Below are 6,697 nucleotides of genomic sequence, written 5' to 3' on the forward strand. Positions count from 1 at the left end.
GGAACTATTCCCCTCCCTCAATTTTCTGGAATGGTTTGAGAAGAATTGATATTAGCTTTTCTTTAAATGTCTGATAGAATTTAGCAGCAGAGCCATTGGGTCAAGGACTTTCATCACTTTTTGTGATGAAAGACTTTTTATTACTGATTCAATTTTCTCACTTGTTTTTTCTCTATTCAGGTTTTCTGTTTCTTCATAATTTAACCTTCGGGTGTTATATGTGTCTAGGCATTTATCATTTTCTTTTATGTTTTCAAATTTGTTTGCATGTAGTTGTTATTCATGAATCTCTTATGATCCTTTGTATTTCTGTGGTGTCAGTTGTAATGTATCCTTTTTCATCTCTGACTTTATTTGCACCTTCTCTCTTTATTGTTAGTCTAGCTAAAGGTTTGTTGATTTTATCTTTTCAGAAAAAAGAACCCTTTTTTGCTAAGTTTTTAAAAATTGCTTTTTTTTGGCCTGGTGTGGTGGCTCATGCCTGTAATCCCATCACATTGGGAAGCTGAGGCAGGTGGATCACCTGAGGTCAGGAGTTGGAGACCAGCCTGGGCAAAATGATGAAACCCTGTCTGTACTAAAAATACAAAAATTAGCTGGGCATGATGGTGGAAGCCTATAATTCCAGCTACTGGGGAGGCTGAGGCATGAGGATCACTTGAACCTGGGAGGCAGAGGTTGCAGTGAGCTGAGATCACACCACTGCACTCCAGCCTGGGTGACAGAGCAAGACTCCATCTCAAAAAAAATAAAAAAGTAAAAAATAAATGAAGTAAAAATTGCTTTTCTTGGCCTTGTTTCATTTATTTCTGACTTCAACTTTATTACTTACTTATTTCTAACAATTTGGGGTTTGGTTTGTTTCTGTTTTTCTAGTTCCTTGAGGTGTGTCATTAGGTTATTGGAAATCTTTCTTCTTTTTTGATGTGGGTATTTATGGCTATACACTTCCCCCTTAGAACTGCTTTTACTGTGTCCCATTGGTTTTGGTACAGTGTGTTTCCACTCTTATTTTTCCTCAATAAATTTTAAAATTCCCTCTTTAATTTCTTCATTGACCTAGTGGTTATTTGGGAGCATGTTGTTTAATTTCCATACATTTGTACTTCTGTTGTAGTGTTCCTTCTGTTATTGATTTCTAGTTTTTATACCATTGTGGTCAATAAAAAAATTCTTGAAATGATTTCAACATCTTGCATTTGTTAAGACCTATTCTGTGGCCTAATACATCATCTATCCTGGAGAATGTTCCATGTGCAGTTGAGAAGAATGTGTATTCTGCAGTGTTGGGTGGAATATTCTGTACATGTCTGTTAAGTCCATTTGGACTATGAGCAGTTTAAGTCTGATGTTTCTTGTTTTTTGTTTGCTTGTTGTTGTTTTTGTTTGTTTGTTTTATAGAGATAGGGCCTGTGCCACCAAGATCAACTAACTTTTAAAAATTTTTATAGAGAAGGAGTCTTGCTATGTTGCCCAGGCTAATCTTGAACTCCTGGCCTCAAGTGATCCTCCTGCACTGGACTGCCAAAGCATTGGGATTATAGGCATAAGCCACCATGCCTGGCCTAAGTCTAATGTTTCTTTCTTGATTTTCTGTCTAGATGATCTGTCCGTTGTTGAAAGGGGGATGCTGAAGTACCCTGCTGTTATTGTATTACAATTTATCTCTCCTTTTAGATCTAATAATATTCATTTATGTTAGGGTGCTTCATGATATATTATTCATAATATTATATATTCATCATATATTAGGGTGCTTCAGTGTTGAGTGTATATATATTTACAATTGTTAATCCACTTGTTGGATTGATTCCTTTGTCATTAGATAATGACCTCCTCTGTTGCTTTTTATAGTTTTTTACTTAAAATCTATTTTATCTGATAAAATATCTATCTCTTTTATCCTTTATCAGGAGTATGAGTACTCCTGCTCACTTTTGGTATCTGTTTGCATGAAATATCTTTTCCCATTCTTTTACTTTCAGTCTATGCTTGTCTACCAGTGAGGCTAGTCTCTTGTAGGGAGCATATAGTTGGGTCTTGTTTTTAAATCCATTCAGGAGCTCCCTTTAAATTGGATAATTTAATCCATTTATATTCACGGTTATTATTGATAAGTAGGATGTACTCCTGCCATTTGATCGTTTTCTGGCTGTTTGGTAGATTCTTTTTTCTTTTCTTCCTCTCTTACTGTTTACCTTTGGTTCAGTGGTTTTCTGTGGTATTAAGCATTGTTTACTTTCTTTTTCTTGTTTGTGTGTCTGTTTTCATTTCTTTTTTTTGTAGTTATTACAGGGCTAACACAGAGTCTTGTAGTTATAATAGACCACTTTAAACTGATAATAATTTAACTTTGGTTGCATAAAAATACTCCATACTATTGTTCTCCTTCCAAAATTTATATTTTCATTGCCTTAATTTATATCTTTATTGCATGTTCCTTAGCCACTAATTGTAGCTCTTATTGACCATTTTGACTTTAACTTTTCATACTAAAGGAATGACAGATTTACATAGCACCATTATAGCACTGGGGTAGTATCAGTTTGATTATGAATGTACCTCTACTGGTTATTGATTTTTAGCTTCCAGTTGCAGCACTCCTTTAAGCATTTCTTGTAAGGCTGGTCTAGTGGTAATAAATTCCCCCAGTTTTTGCTTATCTGGGAAGGTCTTTATTTCTGTTTCATTTCTGAAGGATGAGAGTTTTGCTAGATATAGTGTTCTTGGTTAACAGGGGTTTGTTTTGTTTTGTTTTTCAGCACTTTGACTATGTCATCCCATTCTCTCCTTGCCTGCAAGGTTTCTGCTGAGAAATCTGCAGAGATTCTAATGGAGATTCCCTTATATGTGACTTGATGCTTTTGTCTTATAGCTTTTAGAATTCTTTCTTTGTCTTGATTTTTGGCCATTTGATTATAATGTGCCTCAGAGAGGATCTTTTTGGGTTGAATCTAATTGGAGATCTTTGTGCTTCCTGGATCTAGATGTCCATGTCTCTCCCAAAACTTGTAAACTTTTCAGCTATAGTCAAATAGGTTTTCTGTGCCTTTGTTTATCTTTTATCCCTCTGGCATTTTTATAGTACAGCTATTTCTTTGCTTAATGATTTCCCTTAAGTCTCATCGACTTTCTTCATTCCTTTTTTTTTCAGGTTCAGACATGTATATATTTTTTACTTACAAATATTCATCTGACCAAAATTCAGCATAACTTTTATTGAACACTTAACAATTGTTTTGTATTTAAAATAACATTTCATTCAAACTTTATGTAATTCAGTAAAGTTTTTATACAGCAAGCAATGCTTAAAACCTGGAAAATCTGTAGAAAATACATTTTCACACAAAATAAGAAAAGAAAAATGTGAGGTATCCCTCATACACACATATGCATTCATTCTGGCCCATGTACGTACACACACACACGCACATGCACACCTGTGTGTTCACACAGGCATATTGATTCTCACTCACAAAGTGGCTGCAGCATAGGCAAAAGATTGTAGGTCCAAAGGAAAATGATTGTTCTAATAAAGAGTCCATGTAGCTAAGAAAAAACTAAAACAAAACACAGTAATCTTCTGAGGAAATTACTACCTCAAAAAATGTTCTCAAGGTGAATTTGAGATCTAAGCCTACTAAATTACTTTTGCACAGCAGCTCCCTGCAGTCCAAGGCAACTTGTGCAAATAGAAGGAATCAAATGAAACTAGTTTCTGTACTTTTTTTTTTTTGAGACGCAGTCTCGCTCTGTCGCCCAGGCTGGAGTGCAGTGGTGTGATCTCAGCTCACTGCAACCTCTGCCTTCTGGGTTCACACCATTCTCCTGCCTCAGCCTCCCAAGGACCTGGGACTACAGGTGCCTGCCACCATGCCCAGCTAATTTTTTGTAGTTTTAGTAGAGATGGGGTTTCGCCGTGTTAGCCAGGATGGTCTTGATCTCCTGACCTCGTGATCTGCCTGCCTCACCCTCCCAAAGTGCTGAGATTACAGGCATGAGCCACCTGTACTTTCTTAAACAAGGATGTAGGATGCTCACAGGTGCCTAGGGGCACTCTCATCATGCCAGGTACTGCTGCAGTGCCATCTTTGCCTTGTCACAAAGGTCTGAATCTGGTGGCTGACTTAGTTTATGTAGAATATCTATGATGCCCATGTCTCACAATTTATCCTGGCATTCTTGTGAACCTTCCTCTTCATTCCATATGAGGTTTGATATACAAAACATAGCTGGAAGCTGCAGTTTGACATGTGAATGGTCCATGTAATATTTGATTTTCTGAAGGATATCATCATTGGTCATAATACATTCTTTTGCTGTTGTCTCATCTTCTACATTGGCTAAGATGCACAGTATCTACTCTTTGACCTTAAAGTTATGTTCCCCTTCCAGGATAAGGATGACAGCTTGCATAATTTGCTTTCCATGAGTACTCATTATTTTATTATATGAAGCCAGGTCAAGAGGAGATTTCTAAGAAGTCCCAGTGTCTTCATCAGCACATTCAAATCTGAATCTGATAATAACCAGAATAGCTGTTCAGTACTCAAGCTTTGTAACATGTCTGCTTTTATTTTTTGTTCAGCCTGAAATGCCATATTCATTAAAGCCCAAATTCTGCTCACTCGTAAAGCAGGATTTTCACTCCAAAGTAGCTTTACAACTCCTGATTTTAAAATTGACTCTTTCCTTGGAGAAAATTCAAGATTATATACTATGGAAGATGCTCCTACTAGGATTTCATCTGGTGCATTTTGTAAAACCTTCATTAAAGGTTTTCACAGAGTGTGATCCTAGAAACTGTTTTGAAGCTGCTGCACAGATCTGGATAAACGGTGCAAACATCTGACAGCAGATAACCAGGTAACTGCACCTTGACACTAGACTCAGACAAGCCAGTCACAATTCAGTCCATCATATTAGGGCTTTTCTTCTGAATGTCTTCATCATTTGCTCTAAGAGAGTCGTAGAGATTGAATGCAGCCTGTCAGAGTTCATGAGCATGTTTTAAATCATGATCAAGCCTTTTGATATCAGTGATGGCACTCAATGAGTTGGGATACTTGAAATAGTCAGCAAACATGGCAATGAGGTGCTCAGTTACACTAGTGACTCTCTGTAGCTCAATATCTGGTTCAATCAGATAGGCAAGTGTCTCAGCTCATTTAACTCTCTCCTCTAGTAATCTCTTCTTACTGCACATTTGAACCAAAAAAGGCAATGTCTTTAATACAATTGTTATCTGTCTGAATTGCTCCAGCTGTATACGTGTAAGTTAAACATTTTGCTGATGTAAGGTGCATCTCAGTATGCTTATCCCTCTGTAACATCGTCACAAAAATCTGTGATAACAATTCTCCATCAACCAAAACATTTACCAGGGTAAAACTGAGAAACATTTCAGTGCTTGTGTTTGAACTTTGTAGAAGAATGAGGTTAGTAGGTGAGCAATATTCTTAACTGCCCACGGCTAAATAAAATTGTTTGATGATCTGGCCCCTTTACAGCAGTGTGAGATGATCCGACAGATGTACTCCTGGATATAGTGGAACCTGCTAAGCAGTGCCATGAGGTGCGGTGTCACTGTGGCATCTGTAAACAGTAGCTCCTTTGGAGTGACAGGACTGGAGAATTCCAGTAACTTTCATTCATGGTCTGAAAGGAAGCTCATGCCGATTGGGGTCTCCAACAGGCACACCATCTTGAGCCTTCCCGCTTGGCTGCTCTCATTCTTTTTTATTCTCATTTTCTTTTATTTTTTATTCTCAATTTCTTTTCTGGCTAGGTTATTTCAAAAGACCTGTCATAAAGTTCCAGAATTCTTTTTCCTCCTTCCTCTTATCCTCCTTTTCCTCCTCTTCCTCCTTCTTCTGTGGTCTGTTGCCAGCCCCATTCTACTTTCGCTTCTTGTACTGTGGGTATTGAGCACATCCTGAGTGCTCCTACAGTCTGTGGCCATGTTGGCTGATGCCTTTACTCTGATCTAGTCCCAGTTGCTCTCTATCTTTCAGGGTCTTCTGGTAATTTCCATGTCCCTGATAGAGCCCCTTCTTGCTTTCTAGTATGGTTATGCATTCTCTCTTTCTTTTTCTTTCTCCTTCCTTCCTTTCTCTCTTTCTTTCTTTCTTTCTTTCTTTCTTTCTTTCTTTCTTTCTTTCTTTCTTTCTTTCTTTCTTTCTTTCTTTCTTTCTTTCTTTCTTTCTTTCTTTCTTTCTTTTTCTTTCTTTCTTTCCTATCATTTTGAGGGTTTCGTATGGGATGAGGAGACTGGTATATATACTCTGTTTACCTCCCTAAAAGCAGAAGTCTGACTTTTACAGTTCTATCACATATCTGACAGTTTGGGTCTCATCCACCCCCTCCCCACCACTTATCAGATGTTTCAGATCCATGGTTAGACATAAATGTGGAGCACTGGCATTTTAAAGACTTACTGGGGAATATGCCAAGCTTGTGGAATCCCCAGAGGAGTCCTCTTCTCTGAGACATCTGAGGGAACAGTAGGTGCTCTCTAGGGAAAGAAGGTCAGCAGATGGCTGGCTGGCTGGTGGATGGTGTAGGAGTTGGGAAAAGCGTGAACAAAAATGTGGACATATATGATAGAGTGTGTTGTGGTGGCCTTGTGGAGATCAGAACAGAAAGAACAAAGTGTGGTGGGAGTCCCAGAAAGGAGGCATCTCTTTGAAGAGAAGCC

General features: G+C 37.9%; 1 pseudogene; it reads right to left on the minus strand.

Annotated features, from left to right (window-relative positions):
- Positions 1–4,062: 4,062 nt before the first annotated feature.
- Positions 4,063–5,348, minus strand: LOC116475109 (armadillo repeat-containing protein 8-like; annotated as a pseudogene).
- Positions 5,349–6,697: the final 1,349 nt, after the last annotated feature.

This window comes from Hylobates moloch, unplaced genomic scaffold (assembly GCF_009828535.3).
Source record: "Hylobates moloch isolate HMO894 unplaced genomic scaffold, HMol_V3 SCAFFOLD_10, whole genome shotgun sequence".
Classification (NCBI taxonomy): domain Eukaryota; kingdom Metazoa; phylum Chordata; class Mammalia; order Primates; family Hylobatidae; genus Hylobates; species Hylobates moloch.